Here is a 15,878-nt window from a genome sequence, read left to right as displayed (position 1 = left end):
CTTTTGTTGATTGCTCCCTGCCTGAACTATACATCTGTTTTCCGATTTTGAGTTTGGAGTGCCTTGTTTGCCTTCTGTTTGTATATCCAGGAATAACTCAAACTATGTAGTGGCAATTAATGTTTACATGTAATTACTCTTGGCCACCTGCTGCTGAGTTTGCTTTCTCCTAAGTTCCTCTCCCGACCCAATTCTTAGGAATATGGCAACAGTTATCCTGAAAAAACATCCAGTGCAGTATGAGAGTGTGCCAACACTCAAGTAAGATTACGATCTCCAAAAACTTAGGTGACTGAAGGAAAGAATACTCTTGTTACTTGATAGGTTCATTGGTGGTTACTAGGATACTGACCCAAAGGTCTTTATAAGCCTTTCCATGTGTACCCGATATAATACTAGAGAAACCCAATATAAAGGATCTAGCCTAAACTCAAAATCTTAGTTAACAATGGCTGCACATATCTAGGAGGATCATAGGTGAAATCCTGGCAAGAAATTTATGTTTTCCCATCCAGTCATCCAGGCTACACATAAACAGGCTCACAGAGGGGCTCTGTTTGATGTGAACTGGTTTCCTATTCATGAGGAGTGGCAACCTCAGAGACATATCTGTCTCTCCAGCAGGTTCTATTTACGTTGAAGGCCAGGTAAAGGTCCCTGGAGCAAGTGACCCTTATCCCATTAGTCTTTGGATATGCAGCATTTCGATTAAGTTTGGATCTGAGATTGCTGTATAGGCCAGGCACAAGTCTTCTCTAAGTAGTCTGTATGCTACTTGAGTACAGTGACGATGACTTGAGTCTGTCAGTGCATGACATGTGATGGAGACCCTGTAATTTCTTGGTTAGAAATCTCTGGGGTCTCTCAAGTTGCTGCAGGTGCCAGGTGAGGTACATACAAAGGGAGCATTGTACTCAGTTATTGGCCTGATGAGGGTTGAGTACAGGGGAGTTATGACCTGTTTTGCTCTTGAGGCAATGCCTTTGCTAATGAGGTGAGCAATGTAGAAGGCCTTCCTTACCACAGTAGACACATGGTGGTCAAAGATTAGGCTACAGTCAGCTTGCATTCCCAATGCTATCAGTGCTGAGTTGTTACTTAGGGTATTATTATCTATATGGTAGTCTGCATTTATTTTTATTTTATTTTTTATTTTATTTTACATTTGTTGACCGGGCTAGTCCAGCTGGATAATTTCCATTTTCAGTGGAGGCCCGGGGAGAAAAGCTCCACAGATAAAAACAAGGTTATCGAAATTAAACATATAAGCAACAATGGATACATATTAGTCTAGTAAAAAAACACATAGTGCTATCTATGTATTGAGAAAGGCATTAATTCTTTACACTACAATTTTGTGAGGATGGGGTATTACATATTTTAAAATGTATATACATAATTGTAAAAGACATTGTTTTTACCCCTTTTTTTAGAGAACAGTACAGTAATTAAGTCATTTGTGATAACAGAGAAAGATTGCAATTTTGAAATAGGGAAATATGATAGTAGAAAGAAAAAAGTAGTTTAGTCTGGATTGGTACAAGAGCAGAGCCAGAAGTTGTTCAGATGTGAAAGAAGTTGTTTTTTAAAAAGATGAAAGGAGCCTAGAGAGGTAATGTGTGAGGGGAGGTTATTCCATATTTTCCCTATGGAGTTGGAGAATAGGCAGTTACCTGCTGAATTTGTAATTCTAGTTGTGTTGACTTGTAGCTTTTTGGCAGATCGCAGCTGTTTCAAGTTATTGTAGGGGGTCAAGAGGTTACTGAGAGCAGGTGTTTTGTTGGTTGATATAGAATGTTATGTGTAATTAAAAGTTGTTGATAGATAAGCTTGTTAGGTAGTTCTAACCAGTGTAAGTGTTTTAAGTTTTGACAGTGGTGAGTTCTGTACTGGGATGCTGTGGCAAAACGAGCTATATTGTGGTAGGATGTAGTCAGTTTTTTCAGGTTGCTTTTAGAGAGATTGGTGTAAATAGAGGAAGCATACAGTAGGGTAGAGATAAGATGTGATTGTGCTAAGGTGGTCCGTGCTTCTGGTCTAAGGAAGGGTTTGATTCTGTACAGTGAACCAATCTTTTTATTAACTGCTTTTATAGTGTTATTGATGTGACAATCATAGTTAAGATTATTATCAATAGTAACACCAAGCAGTTTGGTAGTGGAGTCTGGGGAGATGAGGGAATTATCACTTGCAGTAATAGTAAAGTTTAGTTGAGAAGATTTGTGGGTAGGTGAGAATAGTAATAGTTTTGTTTTCTTGGAGTTGAGGAGGAGACATCTTTTTGAGAACCACTGTTCGACAGTAGAAAAGGTAGATTGTGTGAGTGACTGGAGTTCAGATTGAGTGGAAGCTGTAAAAATAATGGAAGAATCATCTGCATATTGTATACAGGTAGTGTTTTTGATAGATGATTGAAGATCATTAATAAAGACGGAGAATAAGAGTGGACCTAATATTGATCCTTGAGGTACTCCTAAAGAGATAGGTAGTAGAGCAGATAGAGAATTTTTCCAGAGTACTGCTTGTTGTCGGTTTTCAAGATAGGATGAGAACCAGGTTAAGGAAGAGAAATCCAAGGCAAGGGATTTTAATATGTGTAGAAGAAGTGTATGGTTGACCATGTCGAAGGCCTTTGACAGGTCTAGGAAAAGAGAAGAGGTTAGTTTGTTGTTGTTACGGTTACAGTTGATGGTGTTGGTAAAAGAAAGTAGTGCAGTGGTAGTACTATGTGAGGGTCTAAATCCATGTTGAGTGTTAGCTAGTAGGTTGTTATGAAGGAGATGGTTAAGTAGTTGTTTGTGTATACATTTTTCCATGATTTTAGCTAGTGGAGATAGTAGCGCTATAGGGCGAAAGTTAGAAAGGTCAGTGGATTTACCTCCTTTGTGTAAGGGTATGATGTGTGATATCTTCCAAATTGATGGAAAAGCACTTTCTTTTATGGATCGGTTTATTAGGATAGAAACAGGGTAGGCAATAGCTTTAGCTGCTACTTGAAGGAATTCAGCAGGAAGCTTATCTGCTGAGGGGGTAGTGGGTTTGAGTTTTTGTAAAAGAGATTGTATGTAGGAGGTGGGTATGGGTTGAAGTTGAAGGGGAAGAAGGGAGTTGTTGATGTTACTTAAGAGCAGTTGGGAAGCATCAGGAGATAAGTGGTTTGCTAGACTTTGTATGGAAGTAGTAAAGAAGGTATTGAAGTTATTGGCTATTAAAGAGGGATTATCAGGGTCTAAATTCTGTGGGTTGGGTGTAACTACTTTGCCTGGGGTAAGTAGATTATTGATAGTAGACCAGAACTTTTTTTGGTTCTTTTTTGGTGGATTGCTGAAGTTCAAAGTAGTAATTCTTTTTATCTGAAATAATAGCTTTTTTGGAATTGTTTCTCAGCTCTCTAAATGTTTGATAATCTGATGGCTTTCTAGAGGAACGCCATTTTTTCCAAGATTTATTTCTGAGTATAATTTTATGTTTAGTATTAGAGGTTAGCCAAGGTGCTGTTTTGGTCTTTATTCTAATGGTATGACTTGGGGCATGTTGATTTAAGATTGTAAGGAATGCTGAGTTGAAATGTTCAACGGCATTGTTAAGAGAGAGGTGTTTTAGAGGGGTCCAGTTGTATTGTGAAAGTTCTGTTTGAAATCGGTCAGGATTAAATTGTTTCTTTGAATATAGTGTTCTATGTGAGGTAGGTAAGTTTTGATGAGTTTTAGCTCTAATGACATAGGTGAGGGAGTGATCGCTAAGGTCATCAGGAAGAATGCCAGTTTGGTAGGTTTGTAAGGGGAGTTTGTAAGAACCCAGTCTAAGGTGGTTTCTTTTTGCTCGCTTTATTTATTCTAGTGGGACTATCAATTAGTTGTTTGAAACCATAAAGGTTTATATGGGAAGTAGGGTTAGCATTGTTACAAGATTTCCAATCAATGTTAAAGTCCCCAAGGAATAGTGTTTCTTGAGGGAGGTTATTGGAGAGTTGTTCAAGAAGTTGTTCTAAAGTGGGGATGTTATTTCCAGGGGGGAGGTATGCACAAATGATGTTTATTGCTTTACTAGTGTTAATTTGAATTCTGGAGCAGATTATTTCAGCATTATTGTTTTGGGTAAGGGCAAGGTCAAGAAGAGTAAGCTTCAGGTTAGTTTTATATAGGATAGCTACTCCACCTCCCTTCTTGGAGGTACGATCAAGTCTAACAATGTTATATCCAGGTGGGGTAACTTCAATGTCTTTAATAGAAGGTTTTAGCCAAGTTTCTGATAAGCATAGAATGTCAAAGTTGTGTACTTCTAATAGGGCATGGAGTTGACTAATTTTATTACAGATACTACGTATATTGAGATGGGCCAAGGATAATAAGTTCGAGGGTGTAGTAGATGGAGGAAAGAGGGGTTTGGGATGGATATAATTTTTACCGAATGGGATGATAATGCATTTTTTAGCATTGAGTTGGAGTCCATGGCTTTGACATCAATCATTCATTTGTGTAAGTCCTTCTAAAAGTATATTGACATCTTCTGGGCATAAAATGATTACACCTAATTTGCAGTCATCAGCAAAGTTAGGCACAGGCCCCCAGTTTTGGCCTGAAGTTCTGAGAAGTATATTCTAAACAATAGGGGGCACAGCACTGACCTCCACTGCTGACAGCTCTGCTGGTCGAGGTAAAGTCCCCAATTTTGACTGAGTGTTATCTGAAAGTCAGATGGTTAGCAACATACCTGACAATGTAAAGGTTTATATTCAACTGGGAGAGTTTATCAGTGGTGCCTGAATGTGGGAGTGTATTGAAGGCCTTTGCTAAGTCAAGGTAGGTTGTATGCACAGATTGGTCTTCATTTATGCCTCACCTTGGTGATGCTTTTGAAGAAGTCTACCAGGTTTAACAGGTATGACCTCTTTGACAAAAGCAAATGTGTCAGATTAAGGGTATGGAGGTCATCTATGTCCTTATTTATAGGGTTCATGATGATTTGTTCCATGGCCTTACAGATAAGGCTGGTTGCTTATGGATCTGTAGTTCCTATAGTCTGAACCACACTTTTAATATTGTTGTCAAGTGGCATATGACGAATGAAAAAAAACTATTACTTGTAAAACTAGCAATAAAGGGTCAGTGGCACGAATGTTGTAAGGAGCAGCTATACTGTCACCTTAGTCAAAATGCCTCCTGCATGACAGTGAATGAGTGTCTGCATGTATATATATCCATGAACACACCACATGTACAGGTGTGTGTACATCTATGTATATAAACAGAGACACAAACAAATTCAGAGACAGGTTTGTGTGTGTGTGTGTGTGTGTGTGTGTGTGTGTGTGTGTGTGCATTTTTTTAGCCTTTTTTATGGGTCTCCACTGAAATGGGCCTTTGGCTCAGTTATAACAAATGTCAAATAAGAAAATAAATAAAAACACACACACACACACACACATATATATATATATATATATATATATATATATATTGATCTATAACAAAGATATACAGCAAATCCATTTGAATCAACCAAAGCAATGCATATGATAAACACATAATGACATGGCATATGCATTTATTTCTTTAAATTATTATCTATTTCCATCTTGATAAGGGGGTAAGTGGTCTCATCAGCACAGCCATTTAAGTTGCAAAAAAGCCAAGTTTGAGAAAAGTTATGTGAATTCCAATATTACAGGTGAAGTATACCATTAAAACAAGTAGGTGCACTGCATGCCAAGGCCTAATAAAATGCACGCATTATTACATATCCAGCCTACAACAAGTAGGTCGCTGCATACAAAGGTCTAATAAAATGCATGCATTATTACATATCCAGCCTACAACAAGTAGGTCGCTGCATACAAAGGTCTAATAAAATACACACATTATTAAATATCCAGCATGATTCCACAGTGGTACAGTGGTAGTGTGGTTACCTCACAGTAAGAGGTTCTCCCGTTCGATTCTCAGCTTGGCTTGGCAGTGCCTTCTGTGTGGAGTCTGCATGTCCTCCCCGCAGTTGGGTAGCGTTCGAAAGACATGCGTGCATAAATGGGCAAGCCTTTGTTGAAGGTTGGGCGTTGAGTTGGCACCTCGGCGTTTCATAAAAATCTACTGCCAATCATTAGCAGACCGGAGTTCCGCTGTGGTGACCCCTTACCGGGAAAAAGCCGAAAGACAAACAGCAATTAAATATCCAGCATATACAAATTTGACTGACAGTCAAGAATGCCTTGAATTACAAGCCGGTCAGTAAGACATAGCAAGGCTGTGGTTTTACAACCACATGAATATAAACTTAGATTACATATTTCATACATACTTATGCACACAGATAGGGAAATAGAGAGACTGCATTTACCTCAACTTTCAAATGGTAACCAGTGCAACTCTACTGCAGTCAAATATTCAGCAAAAGAGTGAATGATCCAAACATTTTACCACAATGCAGGAAAGATAAAGATAAAGAGAAAGATAAAGAAAATAAATTCAGTGGAATGGAATCCATATTATACAGACAGTCACTGCGAGTGATTCATGAAGGGTGTCACCTAATGGGAAAATACTTTTAGTACAGTAACAAGATTCAATTTCACAGTTATCTGACATATTTTTTTTTACTATTATAAGATTTTATTCTTCTAGAATCTTAGGATATTTGCAACTCAGGGGATTTGTTTCCAAGACGAAAATGTCCAAAGCAATGCTTCCTGTGAAATGTGGAGAAACTGTGTTATAAATATATGTCTGCATGAGTACATGCACTAATAAGCAACACTGTTGCAGAACATATGACAAATAATTACCAGTGAAGGGAAAAAGCATGTAGCAACTAACATAAAACAAAAGCAAACAAAATAAAATACAATTGCCTAAGTTGGGATAATCTTTCCACTAAGTTTTACAAAAAGCAAGCACATACTAAAGATGTAATTTCACTGCTGCAAAGGCTGCAGGTTTGAGTTTGACTAGATAGCATCTCAGGCTACTGCTAAACCAGTCATTCAACTAATAGTCTCTGGGTAGGGGAGGGAAGTTCAAAACAACAAACTGTAAATTCTAAGCAGTTCCTATCATAAACATCCAACAGTGAAGTTTGTGAAATCTAACCTGCAGTATGCACACAAGCTTGTCTGAAAATTCTGACTCTGTGTGAATATGTGACTTACACTACACTAAAAGGTAAACAAAATAGTCTGGTAAACAACTGATTTTAGAAACAAAATAATGTCTCTTTATAAGAATTGCATTACTGCTGTGCTTTCTAGAGTAGCAGCAGCAGTCTGGTCGTAAAATGTCTGAAAGGCTACTTTTCTGAATGGATAAAATGCACAGATTACACCAATGAATGGCTCACATGGAAAGCTGTTGTCAGTAGAGCTGCAATTTGAGATGGAATGTGGCTAACTCCTTTGAAGCTTCCTGCAGGCACACTTCCCCTACCCCCCTCAGCCACAGGTGAGCATGCTCAGAAAGGCAAACTTGAAAAGTAAACAAAGGCTGAATCAAAACAAAAAATCCCTGGGATTGTCCCTTTAAGACATTCATCCAAATGCCTGTGGTGGTGGCATGCAGTGTTCTATTTAAAAAAAATGATTGAATTCCCTAGTGGGCTTGAGACCATGTAAACCTGTCCCTCATCTTCTCATCTTGGATGTGGAGAATAAAATTATAGTGACTATGCTGTCGTACAGGTGACATGGGAATACACTCATGAGTGGGTGGTTCAGGGTAGTGTAAGCTATCTACCAAATGCTTGTGATGAAGACACGCAGCATTCTGTTGCGAAAAAAAAAAAGATTTAATTTCCTGGTGGGCCACTGACCATATAAACCTGTCCCCTGATGGGGAGAATGAAGGTATGCTGACTGGTACCCTGTAGGTGGCTTCCCTGCACTGGACAGCTTCATGGCCAAGCAGCTGCACTTCTGCATCAGACCCAGGGCTGCGTGACAGCAGTACCAATTCTGATGTGCAAGTGGAACTGCTATGTTGGGGAATGTCAGCTTGACTAAGCAACCTGTCTGGCATAGCAGTACTCTTTAGTTCACTGTCTTGAGGTATTGCACTATACTCTGATTATTCCCCCAGTGTCATCATCAAAGGTGCCAGCACATGACACAGTCTGGAGGTAATTTGGTAACTGTATACTGTAAATAAAAATACAGCCACTTAAATCCTAAGTGGACTGATGTATCTAAATTGAAAACTATGTATTTTAGAATTAGAAAACCAACTTTAAAGGATGAGAGCATAATGACAACAAAAAGAAGAGGCCAAAGAAAAAGTTTGCATGTGATCTTTTATCTGTTAGAAGTGGAATATTACATCTGCTTCAGACTTTTCCTCCTGTTTGCATTATGAAGGTTCCTTTGAGTCTGGCAAGGGTTATGAAGCTAATTTGTGCGTATCAAGCCTCTGCTGTGTTGATGCCTTTTATGTAAGCTAAACCAGGCACCTTTGTTGGCACCAATGTCATTGCAGCCTGAAGTGCATTCCAAAATTATTTTTAAAAGTGAAAGCATCTTCTGAGCCTGATGTTTCTGTAGTGGAGTAGCTCATATTTATCTTACTGTGAATGGTTCTTTCCTCCCATTTCAAACAGACCAATTCCCATATCCCTTTTATGCTTAGATTATCTCAAAAGAGGAGATTGTTTTGCTCTCACTGGGAAAATCTTTCAGACCAGCATATATATGAGTATAGGCAGCAGCAAGGCTATTCCTGCATCAGCCTCTAACTAAAGCATTTCAAGAAAAAGAAGACTTGGGAGCCCTCCTCCTTTTTCATCCCAGAAAGGAATCAGCTTCACAGTGCAGCATTTTCCTTTTGACCACAAGGTTTCCTGATAACACTCCTCTGGTTCAGCACCACATGTTCATTTTAGTGAAACTAGGAAATATGTGTTGACAGTGCTTGCAAAATGTTTCCCTTATTAGACTTAAATTTTACCCATTTCATTCAAAATAAACTAAGTTTTTAATTTGTACATATCCATTTCTAGGGGGACTTGTGCTTCCCCTTATATTTTTAGTGTTTCAGTGTTACAGGTTTTTGTCTTGATTTTAATAACTTGTTTATATTGTTTTTACTGAGTTTCAGTTTCACAGCACTGTGCTGTTTCCTATAGTGCGACCTGGTTCTAGGACTTTCTTTTTTCTTAGTTTTGTTTGCCTTTTCAGCTTTTTCCCGGTTAGGGGTCGGCACAGCCGAACTCCGGTCTGCTAATGATTGGCAGTAGATTTCTTTATGGTGCCGAGTTGCCAGCCCGATGCCCAACCTTCAGCGAAGGCACGCCCATTTACACATGTCTTTCAGGGGCCACTCTACCGCGGGGAGGACATGCAGAGTTCACACAGAAGGCACTCCAGCCAAGAATCGAACAGGAGAACCTCTTGCTGCGAGGCAACAACACTACCGCTGTACCACCGCGGCTTCTGCTTTCTTTATTCTTAGTATGTTTTTATTTTTAATGCTAATCAAGATGGATAATGGGATCACAGAGTTAAGAAATGTCTTCTAATTCTGAGATTTTATTTTAATGTAATCTGCACATATTGTATTGAGTAGTCTCAAATAACAACGTATGTTGGATTAGTATACTGATTTAGTGCACACTTAGCATTTCATGGATGCAAATAAGAACACATTCCTTTGAATTAATCTACACATGGCTGTTTATCTATTACAAATGCACTTTCTTGCATAGAACATTGTCTGGAAGAAACAGCGTGTGTAACATTGTAGAATATATATAAGGTAGTGTCACACCTGTTTGTGTCTGTACTTATCCAGTACAAAACTGTACATTGTTTTCTTATAGGAAGTGTGCTACTGCTTTCACAATCTGTAGTTGGAAATAAACTTATTCTCATGGTTGATAAACTGAAATGTTATGATTTGTCATTATAGTGACTTCTCCTTGTAGATGGACTGTTATGGTGGGGATGCTTGCACAGAGTTGTACTGCCTTGAACGTTCCTTTCTGAATTTTGTGATAAGGCTCAGAATTGAAAACACACTGAAACAACTTTCATGAATGTTCCCTGTCATCAGAGGCAGAGGACATCTACAATCATAACTTCCCCCTTTCCCAGAACTGAGATGAATGGGAGTGGATCATCATTCTTCCATGTGCTATTACCAGTTTATGTAGTCCTGCTGTACTTTATTTTTTGCATTTATGAAACCTAACTTATTGTTTAATGTAGTAATTTCTATCTTCTTGGAATTTTTTTTCAGTGCCAAATGACTTATTTTTTGTGTCTGTTTCAGTGACAGTATTAGTAAATAACAGGCCAAGGTTTAAATCCTTGGTTTCGTATATAACTTTTCAGCTTTGCAAGGCTAATACTGATGACTTTACCATCCACATTTGATAGGGTAGCTTTTCTCTTTTGAATTTGGTAATTCTATGTGTAGGTTTTACTTGGGTATTTGTTACACACTTTGTACTAGTAAATGGGCTCCTTCATTTCTCCATTTCTTTTGCATTTGTTACGTTGTATATTGCCTTATTCTAATTGCTGCAGCTGATTTTATAAGCCAGTTAAGTTTAGAATTTAATTTCAGTTTTATGTTATACTGGATGTACAGAATAGATCAATTTGACCCCAGAGTGAGCTCAGAACTGTTGCCATTTAAATCTGAATCCCCCATACTCTCCATGGTTACTGTATTTCTAGTTCCTTAGTGTGCAGTCTATTTCCAGTACTCTCTTGAGTCATGTTCAGAGTTGTTGGAAACACTGTAACCTGGCCAACAGTAGACATAAGTCAAGAACTGTTGTTAGACTCTATGCCAGTCCATTAGAGAATGTATGTACACTCATGCCTCCCCCCTAAACACTCGATCATAAACAAAGCACGCATTAAGAAATACACACACTGTAAATATCAGCGCTATACCAGTACTTCTCATGGCAAACACCATATGGCTCCTTGAAAAAATGCATGCTTTCTGTGGTCAACATTTATAACAGCGGGTCTATATTAGATCATCGGAGTGTTAATACTTCGAATGGTCCAATATCGAACCGAAAACCACGAATGCTGAAAATAGCGAAGCTGCAGATAACCAAAATTTTTCCTAGGGAAATAATTTGATTTTCCGTTTCTGTGGCTTCGCTATTTTCAGCACTATGGTGGAAAGTTATGGGTTGGGTTCAAGTAAGTGTGCAATTGTGTGGACGTTAGGGTTGGAGGGTATGTGAGTTAGGGTTAGGGCGCAGGTGAGGTGAGTGTGCTATAGTGATCGACTTTAAGGTTAGGGCGGGGTATGTGAGTTAGGGTTAGGGCACACGAGCGAGGGGAGTGTGCGATAGTGACGGACTTTAGGGTTAGGGCAGGGTATGTGAGTTAGGGTTAGGGCGTGGGTGAGGTGAGTGTGCGATAGTGATGGACCGTAAGGTTAGGGTTTGGGTTAAGGATAGTGGATAGATAGTACTGTATGTACAGTTTAGTGTAGGGTTAGTTGTAGGATTTTAAGTGTATGTGTGTGGATTGCTGTTTTTTTTTTTGGTGTGCTTGTGTTGTGTGTGTTTTTCTCGGACCAGTGAATTTTTTCCCAGGGAAAAAATTTGCTGTTCTGAGCTTTAGATGTTTGTAGATTTCGTGGTTAGACTTCGAGGTCGTTGTATTCGATGAGCTGTTTCGTTGAACTGATATAGACCTCATAACAGCCTTGTGGTTGTTGTAACCAACTATTTGCATAAATACCAGAAACTTAAAAAAAAAAAAAAAAAAAAAAGTCCTGTACCTCATTGTACCCCCCCCCCCCCCCCCCTCATCTTACATACATTAACTCAGATCTTTGCATCTTGGGGACTGGAGCAATCCCTTTGAATACCACAGTACAATCCTAAAACACTTTGGTATTACACTTAGCTATGCATAGGGGTGCCAGTTACTAGTGTGTTGATTCTAAGGCTGTCATCCACACATCTCAAACTAACCAGCTTGGTGGCTTGGAGGAATAAAGCATTATCTGTGACCCATGTGACCATAGTTAGATTAGTGACTGTGTTGCCGCTTGGTGGTGTTGAGCCTTCAAGGGGTGCTGGGAAGGAATGACCACCCTTAGTCCTTGTTTTTCCCCAGTGAGTGGTATGTGGGGGTCATAAATGACAGTGAAATGGTTGCATGTGCCTGTGTATAAGAGGCATTTAGGTCAATCTCCTTTGCCAGTAATTGCTGTTTGTAAAACTTGCATATGATTAAGCATCTAAGCTGTCTGAACAAATTGAGTCTGTTTCATACGGGAATGTTTACATCTTTCCGGTGATAGAAACCCACTTCTGTGGAGAAATGTGTCTGATTTTTACTTATGTTACAATGCTAACTCTGTTCGAAGGCCTCCATTGCATTCCTTACTGTGAACAGAAGTCATATACCTAGACTTTATAGAAAGTGAATAAAGTACAGCTTTGTCACCCAGGCACAATGTAATGACCATGTATGCCTCTCAGGGTTACCTGCAGTGCAGGTTATATCTCTGAATCAGTTTGACAATCTCTAATAAGACTTGTACAAAACAAATCTGTATATTCAGTTATAGTCTGCAGTGGATTGACCATTATGCATATTTTGTACATCTAAATATTTCATATGCTTGGAACTGTCACTTTTAGGAGCAGATTAATAATGTTTGTAGTTCTCGTGGTGCAAGACTGCAATATTTTTATGATTTTATGTAACGTGTTTGTGACATTCTGATATGACAACAGTTCTGAAAGCAAAAACATGTTAAGTCATTTTGTACATACAGTTCTAAGAAGCAGCAGCAATTTAAATTCCTTTCTACAGACTGAGTAGAATGTGTCTCTTTTTGATAGGATTGCTTCCTTTAGTTCATAGATATAGATTCATAGGTATGTACTAGACTAGCTACCTTTGCAGACTGTTTTAAACATGATAATTTTCACTACCAAGGAGATAGTTAAACACCTTAACCATTATGCCAACCCCACTTTGTCACTGTTGGCTGAGTTGTAGTCCACAAGACAAGGCAGAGGTATTTCTCAAACACTGAAATGTAATCACCTGCTTCTCTGATAGGTTAATACCTGCCTAATTGCTCTTGTGGGTCATTGTAAGCCTAGCCAGTTGTCCCATCTGAGAATCAAACCCTGCATCTCATGTCTGTAAGGTAAACACCTTACCCACTATGCCACCCCCCCAAGCTTTGTAAGTTGCGTGATCTTTGTACAGATAAAAGTTGTGGTAGTATTTTTTTTTTAAATACTTGACATTACCCCTGACAAGCCAGACTGATCAAATGAAAGCTATGATCAGTCACTGTCGTACACAGACTGTTTTCACTGGGTGACCTTTCTGTCTCTCGCCCGCACACACACTCTCCCTCCCATCCTGTTACAGGCCAAATCAATGAATATTTAACTGTGATGGATCATTTGCTTTCACACACAGATTATCCCTGCGCATGCATACACTGCATTTTGCTGATCTTTTAACTTTAATCACGTGATGGCAGGCTTCAGTTACTGTACAGAGTCTGCCTTTATCCCCCTTTAATAATCACTTTCTGATGGGTAAACTTATACGTTTTGAACAGAAGACTGAGATTTTAATTACAGTAATGTATTTCATCTTGGTTCTGTCTCTCATTCAGTACCATACTTTCTGTATCAGAGACGCACCATAATTATGTATTCTCCTTTTCCCAGCAGTTAGTAACACTGTAAAGTAATGATAGTGTAACATGGACCAGTTGTAGCAAATACATCACTTTCCAACTGAAAGCAGCATTTTGTGCTACTGTCTTGTAATTTAGTTTACACCTCTATGTTGCTCTGATCACGCAGTTTTGAATTTAAAACATTTATTGAACTGTTGATCCCAAGTATTTAAACTCATCCACCTTTTCCACCTGTACTCCCTACATCCTCATCATTCATCTATCCTCCCTCTCATTCACACACACGCATTCTGTCTTAGTCCTGCTGACGTTCAGTCCTCTCCTTTCTAGAGCACACCTCTACCTCTCCAGGGTCTCCTCAACCTGTTCCCTACTCTCACAACAGATCACAATGTCATCTGCAAATATCATAGTCCACGGGGACTCCTGTCTGATCTCGTTTGTCAACCTGTCCATCACCATTGCAGATAAGAAAAGGTTCAGACCTCATCCTTGATATTATCCCACCTCCACCTTAAATGCATCCGTCACTCTTACCGCAGACCCTCACCACTGTCACACTACCATTGTACTTATCCTGTACCACTTTTACATACTTCTCTGCCACCCCCGACTTCCTCAAACAATACCACAACTCCTCTCTAGGCACCCTGTCATACGCTTTCTCTACATCCACAAAGACACAGTGCAACTCCTTCTTACTTTCTCTATACTTTTCCATCAACACTCTCAGAGCAAACATCGCATCTGTAGTGCTCTTTCCTGGCATGAAACCATACTGCTGCTCACTAATCATCACCTCCCTTCTTAACCAAGTGTCCATTACTCTTTCCCATAACTGCATTCTGTGGCCGATCAGTTTTATCCCCTCTGTAGTTACTTCAGCTCTGAACATCACCCTTATTCTTAAAAGTCGGTACCATAACACTTTACTCCTCAGGCATCCGCTCACTTTCCAAGGTTTCATTAAACAGTCTGGCTAAAAACTCCACTGCCATTTCTCCTAAACACCTCCATGCTTCCCACAGGTATGTCACCTGCACCAACAGCCTTTCCATTTTTCAGTAACTGCTCTGTATTTCCCTTGTTACAACTTGGACATGCGTGTGTAAATGGGCGTGCCTTCATTGAAGGTTGGGCGTCGAGCTGGCACCTTGGCGTTTCGTAAAAGTCTACTGCCAATCATTAGCGGACCGGAGTTCCGCTGTGGCGGCCCCTTACCGGGAAAAAAAACGAAAAGACAAACAGCAACTTGGGCCATCCCTGACTCTACCTTAGGTTTTTCAGATGTGCAGTTTTTGCATAATTTTTCATTATTTTGGATGTCCACTTGCTGCTGAGAATACTAGATATTTCTGCCCCATTTAGTTGTAGGTTTGTTTTGCAACTTTATAAGAAGATGTTTCTTTAATAAAAGTATGCCGTATGATTTATTCATCTTGTAAGACCAACACATAGTGTTAACCGAAAGTAACTATAACTGAATCTTTTTACTGCCATTGTTGCAGTATTGAAAGCTGGTATAGATATTACAAAATGGTCTATGTAGGAAGTCTGACTGTAAGGCAGCATGAACATTAGGAATCAGCAAAATGAAATGCTATCTAACAAGTAGTAAAACATTGAATAGTGGTAATTTTGCCTTAGCTAGCTATGATTAAAGTAATAATATTAATTTGTTTTGTATTAACTGGGCTTAAAATCCACATCCCTCAATTTTTTTGCTAGGCACAGTAACAAGATACTGCCCTTCATAAAAATAAACTGAAAAAATGTTAAACAGTTTAATAGCTTGTTTAACTTTAATTCACAATTATATTTATTTAATCAGTGTTAAAGTTATTCTCTGAACTGTGTTATAAATTTAAAGACAGATTTCTTTAACTTTTTTCAACTGAAATTGACAAAATTCTCAACATTCTCACATTTGAAGTATTTTACTAACCTTTTATTTTCAGGAATGGCATGGATGAAACCATAAAGAATGACCATGCCTTATTTGGCCAGTCTATTATTAGTCCTTAGTTTTTTTTTTTTTTTTTTTACAGATAAGTGAGAGCATTAGTTCATTCTGTGCCTTGATTAAGGAAATGAACGGATTTTTGTGGGTGTATGTAGTTGCATCACTTCTTTTTCTTCTTGCTTTTTCCAAGCATTCCTGCTGACCATCAAGTGTCTTTCCCCAACCATGAGCACAGCCAGTTGATTTTGCCATTTTGAGTATTACCCATCGGAGGGAGTGCAGGC

At 38.9% G+C, this 15,878-nt stretch overlaps 1 protein-coding gene across 1 annotated transcript in view; it reads left to right on the top strand.

Moving 5' to 3' along the window:
- NF1 (neurofibromin 1) overlaps positions 1 to 15,878 on the top strand; it is a 5,218,972-nt gene that overhangs the window by 3,703,360 nt on the left and 1,499,734 nt on the right. The gene's annotated exons all lie outside the window — the stretch shown is intronic.

Source organism: Protopterus annectens, chromosome 13.part0 (assembly GCF_019279795.1).
Source record: "Protopterus annectens isolate FY-2018-M chromosome 13.part0, PAN1.0, whole genome shotgun sequence".
In the NCBI taxonomy this organism is placed as follows: Eukaryota; Metazoa; Chordata; order Ceratodontiformes; family Protopteridae; genus Protopterus; species Protopterus annectens.
This window is presented reverse-complemented; position numbering and strand designations above follow the sequence as displayed.